This window comes from Furipterus horrens, unplaced genomic scaffold (assembly GCF_987537825.1).
Source record: "Furipterus horrens unplaced genomic scaffold, mFurHor1.1.pri manual_scaffold_3, whole genome shotgun sequence".
In the NCBI taxonomy this organism is placed as follows: domain Eukaryota; kingdom Metazoa; phylum Chordata; class Mammalia; order Chiroptera; family Furipteridae; genus Furipterus; species Furipterus horrens.
The window spans coordinates 162,783,992-162,798,613 of record NW_028327173.1 but is presented as its reverse complement, the minus strand read 5'-3'; the positions used below and the strand labels follow the sequence as shown (position 1 = coordinate 162,798,613).

Here is a 14,622-nt window from a genome sequence, read left to right as displayed (position 1 = left end):
TGTGTGTGTGCACGGAAGAAAAGCTCCGGTGTCTCAGCTGGGGATCCTATATCTGTGACATCTAATTTTATTCATACATTCATTCAATCCAAGAACCATTAATTCAGTGCCCCCCACATGAGAAGTCTCCATGTAGTCAATGCCCCCTCCATAAGGCACGGCCATGTGGGGGTCTCCAATTTAATATTCTTAGAAGCCAGACAGATGACATGCATTTGAACAGAAGCAGACATTATCTGCCAAAAAACATTCAAATACATTTAACATCAAATGGTAAAAAAACAAATGCAAACATCCGTCTAGCCAAGCAAAATACATCTAAATGACTAATTTGGCCTGTAGGCCAACAGTTAGCAACCTCTGGTGAGCATAATGGGAGTGACATTTGTCTCTAAGTGTAGGAACATGGGAGGCAGAAGAACGGGCAGCTCTCCTAAGACTCCTGACCTTCAAATCCTTGCTGGAGTCAAGGCAGAAGTGTGTCGAGTCTCAAAATAGTTAAGAGACATTAAAATAACATCACCCTATTTTCCACGCATGGAGAGAAATTTGAGTTTATTGCTTTGTATCAGTATAAAGCAATAGCAAACCATATAAAATAGTAATTTTTAAGGTCCCAACTTAAAAGATTACTTTCCCTCTACATATGCAAAGTGTAAAAATTTCCAAAATTAATCTGAAACCTTTGTCGCCCTTTCGCTGGAAGGATCACCTACTAAAAATTCCTTTGTTGTATGTTGACATGGCAGGCCTTAAGCACAGAACTGGAGGCCAGAGACCTGCTGGAGGAATGAGGGGGTCACCCGTGAGAATGGCATCCACCGGCCCAAGGAGAGCCTGGAACATAAGCCTTCATTGTTCAGTTAGGATTAGGGGTTGAGATGGAAGACAGATCCAAAGCCCTTCTTTATGTGTCTTTCTTAAAAGAAGCAGATTTCTTTAAGTTTTTGAGATTTATGTTTATTGTTAAAATATTAAATTCCCACTAGGGCCTCCCAAGTATTTTGATTTTTCATTGTGGCTATAAACTGGGAGACATAGTAAATTATTTAATGAAAAGGTAAAATTAGAGGAAATTTTCCCAGTCTTAGGGCTTCAGATGAAAAGGACCCAGACACCTGATCACATTACATCTGACCAGTAATACAGAGCACAGTTCTGAGTCCCACTTCCTCACCCTGAGTTCTCTTTTATGCACAAACTGGTTCAGGAGCACCAATGGTTGATCCAGCAAGGGAGATGTTACTCAAACAGCCAGTGGGTGTGAAATCCCAAGGCAGCATGGGTACTAAAGAAAAGAAACATGGGACTTATGAGAGAAGGGTTCTCAGCAGACTGGGAGTTTAGGAACTACTTCCCCAGGAAAGTGACAGGAGCCGAGAAGAGCAAGTTGACTGGAGGTCACTGGGAGCAGGAGGAGCCATGTGGCTTGCAGGAATGCCCCGCCTGGGAGGGAAGTGCAGGATGTTGGCGGAGCTGAAGCTTGACTGTAGCAGCTGGACTGGAGGGACAGTGGGAGGGAATGGCACCTGACAAAGCAGGAACGGCGTGGACCTGATGGCTCAGCGCTGTGTGGGCCACAGTAGGAACCCCGCTACAGGGTTGCAAGGTGGAGGGGGGGAGGCCGTGATCATCTTATGCCATGAAATGATGCCACTGGCTGTGGCATGATTAGATAGTAGAGGGGTCTGAGCGGACGCAGGGCAGACGAGGCAGAAGGTGAGAGTAGCCTAGGGCAGCGGAGATGGAGAGGAGGAGGCAGACATGAGAGCTACTGAGGTGTATGAGTGGTTGGATGTGCGGAGCGAGGGAGAAGGAGATGCTCAGCTAAGTTAGTCTTCTCGCTTGAGCACTGGGATGTATGGAGGTGCGTTCGTGGAGGCAGGGGGCACTGGAAGAGAGTGAGTTGGGGCGGTGACAGCATGAGTCAGTTTGGACTTGGAGAAGCCTTTGCATCCCCCAGCAACCCCTGGTCTTCCAGTTCACAGATCCCCACTGGTAACTGTTGCCATAGTAATGGAAGGAGGTTATCTCCGAAGCGTGGCTGGGCAGAAGGAGACACTTGTTGATGCTCTGCCTTCATCTCCTCCACTCTGGAGCCCCTCCAGTAAGTCCATTTAAGTTGCTTTATTTTTCATTCTGGCTGAAGAAGAAACTCAATTCTCCTATGTTGAGAAAAAAGTAGGGGCCTTCTTAAAATAGATGTGGAGTTCTATCTAGTCTTCTCCTTCCTGCCCTGGAGGGACTGGCCACTTGCTTTAAACATGGGGAATCAGATGAAGCAGAAGACAAGGAAGAGAGCCAGACCCCTGAGAATACCAATGGACAATGAGGACTGGCCGAGCCTAGTCTAGGGAGTGAATTCTCCCGCCCCCACTCCAATCCCGCGAGAAGGAGCATCTTGCAATTCTTCCAATGTGTCAAGCTTCCTCTGCTTTATGTCCTCACACACACTGTCCTCTCACCTTCCTCCTCTCCTCTGACCCTTCCATCTGAAGTCCCTAATCACACTTCATTCTGTGCTCAGGTACCACGTCCTTCAGGAAGCCTTTCCTGATGTCCATGGCCAGTGATGTTCATTGTCTATGGCAGAGGCTGCTACCAGCAGACACCCAATATCCATTCTCTTCTTTTTCTCTTGTACCATTTTTAAGCTGAGCACATGGTGCTTGGGATAGAAACTACATTTCTCAGCATCTTTTGTAGCTAGATGTGGCCATTTGGCTAAGTTCGGGCCAATGATATGAGAGTGGAAATATTTGCAACTTCTGGGATGTGATCTTATACAGAGGGGGCATACCTTCCTTCTCCTTCTTTCATTTGAATAGGATGGATGATTCTCTAGCCACCAAGTTTGACCAAAAAGCACAGGGATGGTAGAGCCTTGAACTGGAGAAATTGGGTTTGTTTCCTAAAGATTTCATGAAGCTACTTTATATTTTGCACTGCCTACCTCCTACCTTTATTTATGTGAGAGAGGAATAAAGCTTCCATCCTCTGTAAAGCACTGTTATTTTGGAGTTTGATAACATGCAGCCAAACCTAATCCTAACTTATCCAGCCCCCCATGTGTATTTTCCCCATGAAAACCTTTGCACCCTATATTATCATTGCACAGTTACTTATCTGAGTGAAACAAAATCTGCCCTACTAGAGTTTACACTATTCCATATGGAGATGCAACATAAGTTGCCCCCACCTAACATAACCAATCACTTATATATACCTCTGCCAGTGTCCAGGAGGTAACTGGAAAGCCAGGCCCCATTATGCAAAGGCAACGCTGTGGAACGACTGCAAATGCTGCTTTCCTGTCTCAGGGATTATAGTCTCTAGGCAGTGCCATGCTTAAGACTGTGTCCAGTCCAATATAATCAGTTATATTATAATACCTATGTATGGTGCCAGGTGGGTACGAGACTTATCAGGGAATCACTTCATAAATTATATAAATGTCTAACCACTACGCTGTACACCTGAAACTAATATAAAGTAATATTAAACATCAACTATAATTGACAAATAAAAATAAATGAATGAAATTATATAGTACCAAAAAAAAAAAAAAAAAGAAAAAGAAAAAGAAAGGATGCACGTTCCACAGTCAGAAGACCATCTTGCTTGCTAACGTATCCACATCACCTAGAACATGCCCCAAAGTGCCCAAAATAGAGGCAAAGGAAAAGGACTGTGTTCATTTCTCCTCTAGTGCCCTTCTCTCTCTCTTGGATTGAATAGTCAAATAATACCGCCAGAAAAATAAATAAATAAACCCACAGAAAACAACAAGGCAAAAAAGCACAAAAATGTCTTAAACTGGCATCCTGGAGTCTACATGTTCTGATGTGGTGGTATTTGGCAAATCAAAAGTAATTTAAAAAACTCTGAGAGTCTGGCATTTGGAATATTGAAAGCAATCTGGAAAATCCTGATGCCCAACATTGGTGTCTCCGACACTAGTTGCAGAGACAGATTGTCAGGATGATTTCAGGAAGAGCAGAGGAGTGAGCGTATCTGGAGAGACCCACTCATCTGAAGCAGCACTAATGAGTTCTGATGACATGCTCTGTAACAGACTCCAGCAGTGAGTCTGTGCTGATTAACTCACTTTTTTGGCTCCAGAGCCTTTCAGGGGTCAAATACAGTGTAATGGTGCTTTATACCCTTACACCAAGGGTTTCTGCTTTGATTGGCTCATCTGAAATTGATAAAGGCTTCAGAGTATAAGCAAACATACTAATAGCCAAGAGCGAGATAGAAGCACAAAATCTGGACAGTATCTTCATAATCTAAAATAAAAATAATTCCACAATAGCAATCGAATAATATCCAAATGTCTAGACAATCTGATGATTTTATAAGACTGAGGTCAAATGATGCTGGCTTTCTAGACCTCACTGTCTTAAGCCAGCAGAAGCTACAATAAAAACTCTTATTCAATGCAGAGTGTTTACTAACTAAAATGACTAGTTAATTTGCTACGTAATATTCCACTGGGTTCTCCCTTTCCAGCTCCAAAACCACAGTCACATGCCAGCTTGAGACAGGAAAAGAATCTTTTGTCTAGGGCCCCTGCCAAAGTAGCTCCACTCCCCAAGGGGTGCCCATGAGGGTTTATGCAAGTCTAGTCTCTACCACAGCGGTCAGAAAATCCATCTGGGTAATATCTATTTATGTGCAGTCACCAGAGAATTCATGTAAAATAAATGTATGTAAAAATAATAATGCCACAGGAGCCCAAATAAAATGACTTCTCTCCCTTACATTATGTGAAACCTTCTTCCCCCCTGTCACTGATCATGCCCATATGACTTTGGTAAACAGCTTTCGACCCACCTGGCTCCAGGGAGCACATGGTGACCACTGTGATGGGGCTCTCCATGTCACACAGACTCGACGCAGGGAAAGGCTGTACTTACAGGAGGATCCCAGCAAGGCCTCTTGGCACTCAAGGTCCTTCTCACACATACAGTTAACACTAAGCAGATATTTTGGGGGTACTTATTATGTGCCAGACACTGTGGTGGGTACTAGGGATAAATGTAATTTTTAAAAGTGGGATTCCTGCTCTTAGGGAGTTAAAGCCCATTGGATGGCAACAGCTAATGCCTATTGACCAGCTGCTGTATGTATTAGATGCATTTCCTCACTTAGTCTTCAGCCCTTTAACACAGAGGCTACTGTCATCCCCATTTTACAGATGAGAAAGCTGAGGTAGAGAAAGGGCTAAGTGCCAAAGTTTTCATGCAAAAACATAGAGCAGGCAGCCTTGGTCCAGAGCCTGCACTCTTTTTTTTTTTTTTTTAATAGCTAAGTTATTTTAATAACAGAGACAGATTCATAATTAAGTGTTTTAAAACATAGTCAAGGATTTCAAAATCTTAATCTTTGCATGATGGATTCTCACTTTTATTTTTTTTTAATTAATTTATTTTTTTAATATGCTTTATTGATTATGCTGTTACAGTTGTCCCAATTTCTTTTCCCTTTGTTCCCCTCTACCCAGTGACACCCCTCCCTCCAGTTGTCCCATCCCCCCCTAGTCCATGCCCATTGGTTGTGCATATAGTTCTTCTCAACATCTTCCTATCTGCTCCACTCCCTCCTACTATGCTTCTTAATTCCTGTACCATCTCCCTCCCTTTCCTCCCTGCTCCCTCCCAGCTGACCTCCCCCCAATATGTTCCCCATACCTATAATTCTTTTCCCACTCTCGTTGCCTACTTAGTTTGCCTTTGTTTCGATTCCCTAGCTTCTGTTGTTGGTTGTTGTGATACAGTTTTCATTTAATGTTCTTAGTTTTTATCCTCTTTCTCCTAAACAAGTCCCTTTAACATTTCATTAACAGTGGTTTGGATCTGATGAACTCCTTCAGTTTTACTTTGTTCTGGAAGCACTTTCTCTGCCCCTCTATTCTGAATGACAGCTTTGCTGGATAGAGTATTCGTGGTTGTAGGTTTTTGCTTTTCATTACTTTGAATATTTCTTGCCAGTCCCTTCTTGCCTGCAGAGTTTCTTTTGAGAACTCAGCTGATAATCTTATTGGAACCCCTTTGTATGTAATTCTCTTCTTCTCTCTTGCTTTTAAGATTCTCTCTTTATTTTTAATTTTTGACATTTTGATTATAATGCATCTTGGTGTGGTTCTCCCTGGGTCCAGTTGTTTTGGAACTCTCTGTGTCCTGGACCTGTAAGTCTATTTCCTTCCCCAAGTTAGGGAAGTTCTGCTTCATCATTTTTTCACAGAATTTTTCAATTTCTTGTTCTTCTTCACCTTCTGACAGCCCTATGATTTGGATGTTGGCCTGCTTATAGCTGTCACATAGGTTTCTGAGCCTCTCCTCATTTTCCTCATTTTTCGTTTCCTCTTTCTGCACTGGTTGACTGTTTGTTCCTTCCCTATGTTCTGATTTGTTGATTTGATCCCTGGTTTTCTTTTCCTCACCACTAGTTTCGTATGTGTTTTCACTCATTTCAGCAGGACTAGCCTTCATTCCTTCCCTGTCTTGTTTAAGATCTGCTGGCAGGTCTGTAAGCATTCTTAAAACCCAAGCTCTGAACTGTGCCTCAGAAAGATTTCCTATCTGTTGATCCATTAGGTCAGATACTTGCTGGCTGGTCAGCTGTGACACTGGGATCTCTCTCATGATCTGTGCTATCCTGACAGTTTTGTGTTTACCTTTGCTTCCTAGGCAGGGCTGTCACAACTCCTATGCTATAGGGGGTGGAGTCCCATGCACTCGTCACAACCGGGTGACCCTTCTCACCACAATGTGATGTTTTGTGTGTGGGGGCAGGGGTCCAGGATGGATTCTTGCCATTTACTCTCTGCTGAGAGACAGGGAGCTTCTTCTTCTGTACCTACCTCCTCTGGCCTTCACAGTCTAAGGCAAAGGGGGTCTGCTTTCCCCTGTATTGGACTTGTGAGCAGACGGGTCTGGTCTGCAGCCAGGGGTGCTCCCCAGGTGTTTCTCACCTCTTTTTAAATACGGGTGTCTGTGCTTACCGCAGTCCTGCCTCTATCACTGCTGCTGCCACCAGCACAGCTTTACCTCTCCACCTGCACTTCGCCCCTCCTACCCGTCCAGACAAGCACCACTTCTTTATAACTTCATATGTTGGCCTTCCATGTAGCTTTATTTTTTGGAACTTCTGATTATTTATGGTTTTGTGGTAGTTGTATTCCTTCTTAGTTGTGGAGGGAGACGCAGCATGTCAGTCTAGGCCTCCATCTCTTTGGAGCCTGCACTCTTTACTACTATGCAACCTGCTCTCCATTACCTTCCAATGTGCCCACTCTGGAAGCAGCGGGAGAGAGGGTATGCGATAGTTCAGGCAAAGCAGAACCATCTTTTGAAGACAGAGATAAGAATGAGGTAAAAAAAACGTCTTTCTAGGAGAAGAAGTCTAGAGGAGATGTTCAAAATGTTATTCCCTTGTATGGGGGGAAGGTTAAATTGTAAAGTCTAAAGAGAAAGTGGGAGTGTGGATGTTTTGTGCTCATTCTCCATTCTTCTCTCCAACCTTGATCTTGCATCTGAGGCAGTGGGGCAAGCACACCCCCTAAATAGGATCTGTGGCATCAGCACAGAAACCAGATCTGTCATATAGGTGTGATGCCAGACTTGTCAATTTGACTGGCTGGAAGTTTCTCAACAAAAACCAAGTGCTTCCTGGAGGTAAGATTGAAAAAGATTTTTGCTGAGGCTCTTTTTCTGGCTGTGTGTCAGCTTTTGAGAGTAATTTGAATGAAACTTTATAAGAAGTTTATTTTCAAGTTCTGAAAACACAAAATTTGCCAGATTTAAAGTAGGTAGTCTGGTTGACCAGACATTTGTCTGCTAAGAGTTTACCCTGCATCACCTTCCAAGAATCAATAAGCCAGGTCCAAGGGTTAACATTTTAGGAAGTGGCTGGGTGTACAAATGTGTTCAGCACCCCAGAATAGGAGGAGTGGAAGTGGGTCAGGAGAGACAAGGTCAAAAGCAGCACTGGCTAACAGCAGAGTCAATGTTTTGGAGTCAGCAGACGAAGAGTGAATGTGTTTCCTCCTCTTTAAAATAGAATTAATGAGAGTAAAATCAGAAAAGACGGCTGTGAAAATCATATGAGTTTATAAATATAGCTCACTCTACACATTGGCTGGCACATACGTTCTTTATAGATGTTAGCTGTCTTCCTCATTACCATCACCACCATCATCATCATCAACATCATCCTGGCTCTTCTGCTTACCGTATCTGTGGCCTGGGACAAGTTTTTTAATACCTCTAAGTTTTAGATTCCTCTTTACATTTAAGATAAAGAACAATGGTTGTCTTCAAGGATACCCATATGAAGATAAAACAAGATGATAGATACATATAAAGCACAATGCTTAGCAAATAGTAGGTGCTCATTGAGTGTTTTTGCCTATTGGTTTTAAGAGCTTTCCTTTTTTAATTTTTAGTCACAGCAGGTATTCTGGCAGGGATGTACATGACTATGAAGGGAAACACCAAAATCTGCCCATTGGGAAATGTCTCCTGGAAGAGACAGTCTAGTTTTCCATGGGAATTTTCCTTTTCAGTTTCTTTTTGAAATACTCACCCAAGAAAAATATTGATTAGTTGCCTCTTGTATGCACCAGGACAGGGAATCAAACCCACAACCCAGGCACATGCCCTGACTGGGAATCGAACCCATGACCTTTTGGTTTACGGGACAATACTCCAACAAACTGAGCCACACTGGTCAGGGCTCTTTTCATTTTCTGTGTAGCCCCATGTGACATTTCTCTAAGACCTCAGATGTCCTACATATTAAGGAGCATTTATTTTTTTAAAAAATCAGAAAATTGAGAATTTGGGGACCCATGGTCAACAGATTGAACAAATAAAAATAAAACTGTCCTTTATTTTATCTGGTAATTCTTCATGATGTCAATTTATCTTTCTGTAAAACCCAAGCTAAGGGTTGACTTGTGTTTTGTGACTTTCTGTGATGTCACAAAATTTAAGTTTGAGGTAATCTCAGAAAGATGCTTCATAACTTACATTTGATTTCTCAGGGTTGCTCCTTAAGAAAAGGATCTTCTCCCATGAATCATGTTGGGTATACATAGAAACAAAGTAGATCTTGGAGGTTAGACGCCAGTATAAAAGCTCTAGAACAACTTCTTCAAGCTTTCTCTTCATTATTACTTCCTGTTACTGTCAATAGAATGCTACATATTCCCTCCCTTACCCCTTCCCTAGCCCTAAGGTCTTGTCTCTCACTAATGGGAACACTGCAGGGGTTCCACAGTGTAAGTGATGGAGTAAACTGTGGCTTCCTAAGGATGATATTATGAAAACCCATTGCAAGCCTGGCCTCATGGGCTCCATTTTGTTCAACCCATAACATTCAGGAGATAGTCATTTCTCTTTCCAAACTTTGGTGGCATTTCCCAGTGACTTTATTTTTGAAGCGAAAATGTAAGTGCTGGAGCAAGTATCAAGTTAATGATATTTACTGTAGCTCAAAACCAAGACAGCAAACTTACTTCTAAGTATGTTTTTTTGATGGGGATGGGAGGAATACTCTCATATACTTCACAGAAAGTTCAGGTGTTACAGACTCTCCATGACTTCTCACCAACTGCCCTACCCTGAAACATCTTCCTCTGCAAGGTGGGCCTTGATGTAAGGCCCTCTGGTGTTTTCATGTCCAGTCCATATGCCATTACTGGCTGAGATCACATGGAACTAGCAGCCTTCAAGGCAGAGACGTTCAGACCCTAGTAGCTGAGAGGGGGATGAGAAGAAGCTGCTCCCATAGGCCTCCCAGCCTGAGTCAGGGGGAAGGGAAGAGGCTGCAGGGGGAACCTCCAGCCCCAGGGCCTGTGCTCAGCTTCTAGGCACCACCCACATGCTTAGAGGTTCTGAAGTTCTGAACTTAGGGCCTCCAGAACTGCCCCTGCCTTCTTTGGGTTGGGCCCACGGCATCTGACAAGGGTCAGAAGCCTTTAGGGTGGTACGGTTCATCTTCCTGCTTCCCAACAGATCTGACTACACATGAACCCCATATACAGAGAAGGGCATGGTGGCCCTTCTCCAATTCTCTGTTTCCCAGCCTAGGTATCAGGAACAGTTCTTTGTGACCTAATGAGGGAAACTAAAATTTCTGGCTAATATGCTCTGCCTTTAAAGATTTTCCCCCTTAGTCCTCATCCATAATAGTGCAGAAAGCTGCAAGGAACTGGGGGACACTTTGCTTCTTGTCAGAAGCAGGCCAAAGGGCGCTAAAGGGTGAGAGGTGGACCATGGCCCACTTAGCTCCCCCAACACCCATTCAGCAGAGGAAACTGAGTTGGCACAATAACCTTCAAAAGTCATGGAATCCACCTGCCTGCCTCCTAGCAGTGCTGGCAATTAATAAGCAGTGATTTTGACTATATACTTCCTCAAGTAATCTAGGGGAGGACTTTCAAAGAATGAGTTAGGAATACACAACATGGCTTTGTCCCTGTTTTGGGACAATGCATGGGATCCCAGAATTCTCTACCCAAATATCTCCAGGCTTGTTTCCAGGCCCTTTTACAGGTCAGTACATCCGGTGCTGGTATGTGCCCCCCACGCTTAAGGGCTTTACTAAGAGTGGGTGTGGAGGAAGGGCAGGGAAAGAACTTGGATGTGTGAGCTGGGGAGTCCATATGGATATGCAAGGGATTCCTGCTGAGAGGGTGAAGAGGAAGGGAAAGAGGAAGAGGGTCCAAGCATGGGCTGCCTCTCCATGTTCTGACAAGAAACTCCACGGAGTCCAAGCATTCTAAATGTAAACCTGGACTTCCAGGTTGTCCTGAAGGGATTTTTGTCAAGGTAGGAGGACAGAACATATTTTATTTATTTGTTTGCTTGATTTATGACTTTATAATATTTAGACATACGGTTTGTGGGTCTCCATCTGTGCTCTTGTCTTGGGGCCAATGACACTCCACACCCCAGCCATCAACCTTCTGGGAGAGAAAGCTTTAAGCCTGCCTGGCTCAGTGGTCCAGCTGAACCCACATGTGGAACAGCCTCACATCTGACCCAATCTCCAAACTGCCCTAATTTGGCTCCTAAGAGTGGTTTTATCTTACAGGGCATTGAGTAAAGAATTCACCCTTATGGCCACATTTTGCACAAATCCCATACTGGTTTTCACATCTGTGTTGCTTAGGGAATTAAACAGATCATAAGTTTTATCTGGCTTCCAGAAACCATTAAACTTAATTCAATTGAACTATGGTATGGGCCTTGGAGACGTGCCTGAAGAAGACAAGGTGGTTCAAATTTGGCTGACAATCAACTTTCTGTTCCCTGGGTGGCCTGTGCCTGCTGAAGAAGAAGGGAACACTGTCAGGCACAAGAGTTCCCAGGAGGCAAGTTGGACAAACACAAGGATGAAGCAGCTGCTAGGAGAGGGACTTTGGAAAAAGAAGCATGTGCAGGTATTGGGGGAGAAATTTTACTATGTCTTATGAGGAACTTGCCTGACTTTCCCAAAGAAAGATCAGTGAACTCTCCATTTTTTGAGGTTGCTTATAGATTTGGACCCATTTGTTTGTTTTGGAAGAGGGTCATTAAAGGAGGGGACCAAGTGCTCAGTCTGGCCTGAAGATGATCTTGGAGTGACAGAAAGAGCTATAAAGGGACCATGTGCATTTGGGTTAGCTAAGTAAAAGGAGTATCAGGCATCTGTTTCTCTTTCCCAGAGCCGGCTGTGTGAAGCCTTCAAAACAGGTGACCACATGTCTGAGATTGAGATAAGGGACAGTGGCCGCAGGCTCACTCAGGACTTCCTGGAAGATAAACTAAAAAAGAGACTTGTTGCATTTTTGAGGTTGGCTTACCAAACTTTGCTTTTAAATATGTGCTCTGGTTGGTTTGCTTTTCTGTTTTTATGGTAAAAGTAGTTTGTCTCGTTAAATAGAACTTGGAAAATATAGAAAAAGTTAAAGGAAAAGAAAAACCATCCATTGCCCTACCATCTGAATGCCATCATTGTAAACATTTGTTATATTTCCTTCAAGGCTTTTTTGTTCTTTGCATAGATGAAGGGCGTGTGTGTGTGTGTGTGTGTGTGTGTGTGTGTGTGTGACAGAGAGAAAGAGAGATTGATTTTAACATAATTGGATCCACTTCTCTAAAGAGCACTCTTTTCAAGGCAACAGGATTAATGTGATTTTTTAAAGTACTAAAATGAGTCATTTTAGGATTATTGAGCAACTTCCCGGGGTTTGGTAAAAGCCAAGTTGACTTTTCTTTATCCTGTCAGCAGAAATCATCTAATATTCAGCTCTCTTCTGTTGTTCAGTGGAAAGGATAACAAGATATAAATCAAGAGATGTGAAGATAAGAAATATAACTAAGGCACATACTACAATAACATCAATACTTTAAATTATTTCACAAACTTGAGTCCTTAGCAGCAATAGACCTATTTCTGACTAAGGTTAAAGAGGTAAAAAATCAGGTTTAATCATTTGAATTTTCTTTTTCTTTTTTTGTTTAAATAAAGATTTTGTTTATTTTTTAAGAGTGAGGGGAAGAGAAGGAGAAAGAGAGGGAGAGAAACATCAATTGGTTGCCTCTCACATGCCCCCAACTGGGGACCTGGCCCTGAAACCCAGGAATGCATCCTGACTGGGAATTGAACAGGTGACCTTTCGGTTTGCAGGCCAAGGCTCAATCCACTGAACCACACCAGCCAGGGCTAATCATTTGAATTTTCTGATAAGGCTGTCCTAAAATGGATTAGGATTCCATTTTCACGGCACAGGTAACTTCACATTTACATGGTGACTTTTCTCAAAGACAAACAAAGGATGGAATCTAACATGTCTAATGATGGAATATCAGCCACATATTCAGTGCATGGTAAATTACATTTTACCTGGAGCAAAGACTGCGGGGCCAAATTCATTTTGGTACAAACCTGAAGATACCAACGTGGAATCTCAGCTCATTATTTTCTCCATGAGTTTGAGAAAGTGCCTTGTGCAAGAAGCATTTCCAGTCAACTCAATAAGCTCTCAAACCCCTGGGCTTTTGTTTATGCAGATCCTACTACCTAGAAGATCTTGTGTTAACTCTACACCTTTCTAACTTGATTTTAAAGGCCAGGCAGACAACTCATATGCCACCATTCTGAGAAGCCTTCCTCGTGCTTTCAAAATCTTTGTTTACAAGACTTCTATTTAGCCTCTTTATTTTTCTGCCATATGTAACAACATATTCTGCTTGATAACAATATTTTTCAATGTTTCTGAGTAATATGTTTATAATGGTTAAAAAATCCAGCATATAAAACACATCTAAGCACACAGTCTTGCTCCTGCCCTTGCTCCCTCATCTCACAATCACTACTTGTGTTTGAGTTTCTTTGTATCTTTTGCAAAACATCTTCAGGTGAACATAAATACTAATCTATTATCTCCCCATCCCTATTTTCTTACACAAAAGATAACTTGATCTACACACTGTTCTTTATATATATATTATTGCTTCACATATATACTATTGTTTGATATACATACTATTTTGTGCATTTAAAAATATATATCATAAGTTTGCATGTCATCCTTTTTCAGAGGCCATGCTAATCTTCTCTGGATCGCTCCATTTTTAGTATATGTGCTGCCGAACATCTGCACTTTGCTCTTTCAGTTTTAACTTACCCATCATGACAAAAATCTTTCCGTATTGGTTCAGCTTCATTTTCTTTTAAAGCCTCTTCAAAATTAAAAAACAAAACAAAACAAAACTATTTCATGTTCTCTCCTAATATATTTAACCAGTTCCACTATTGATAAACATTCGGGTTGTTTCCAGTCTTTTGCTAGCCAATGATGCTTTGTAGACTGTTAATTCGCACTGTGCACATACATCATTGGATAAATTCGCAAAGGCAGAATGACTGGAAAAGAGACTGCACAATGCTGTAATGTTGCTAGAAGGTATCAAATTGCTTTCCATAGAGCTTTTACCTATTTATACTCCCACCAAAGATACAGAAGAAATCTGTTTCCTCCCAGCCTTGCCAACAGGGAGATAAGGAGAAAAATTTAGGAAGGAGTCATTTGGCATCAAAAGCAACAAGAGGACAACTAGATGAAAACTGTCAAAGGCACAGACAATATCAGACCTGGCATCTCCCCTGAGGTTTAACCAGTCTGTCCCAGAGACGCCTGGGAACCTCTGTTAGCTTCATCTGAACGTGTCTAACGCACCTAATTCGGAACTTACTAAACCAGGAGCCTTCTCTTGGCTTCTCACATTTGAAATTTTGTAGGAGAGAGTGTGTGCTGATAGACGTTCACTTTTTATTTTACAAACTCTAAATTTGTATGCTTTATTTTATAACAAGGAGTGCCTATTTCTTTTGTGATTTTAAACCAATGGTAATGCACTTCAAAAAAAAAATGGAAGTCTAGTCACTTTTTTTTGGCTTTTATTAATCCATTCAACTGAGACAGGATAGTGAGAAGGTAGGAACATTCCTTGGTAAGTGGAACAGGGAAACTGGGACACATAGCAGAACTCAATGGCCAAACAATTTACAACCAGATACAGAAGGTCACTACCCTGGAGGTAATACCTAGGCCTCAGTTATATTTCA

At 42.3% G+C, this 14,622-nt stretch overlaps 1 non-coding gene across 1 annotated transcript; it reads right to left on the bottom strand.

The window, feature by feature from the left end:
- Nucleotides 1-13,554: 13,554 nt before the first annotated feature.
- On the bottom strand, nt 13,555-13,657 carry LOC150016572 (U6 spliceosomal RNA). Its single transcript, XR_016510204.1, has one exon. It is a non-coding gene; the product is annotated as a U6 spliceosomal RNA (small nuclear RNA).
- Nucleotides 13,658-14,622: the final 965 nt, after the last annotated feature.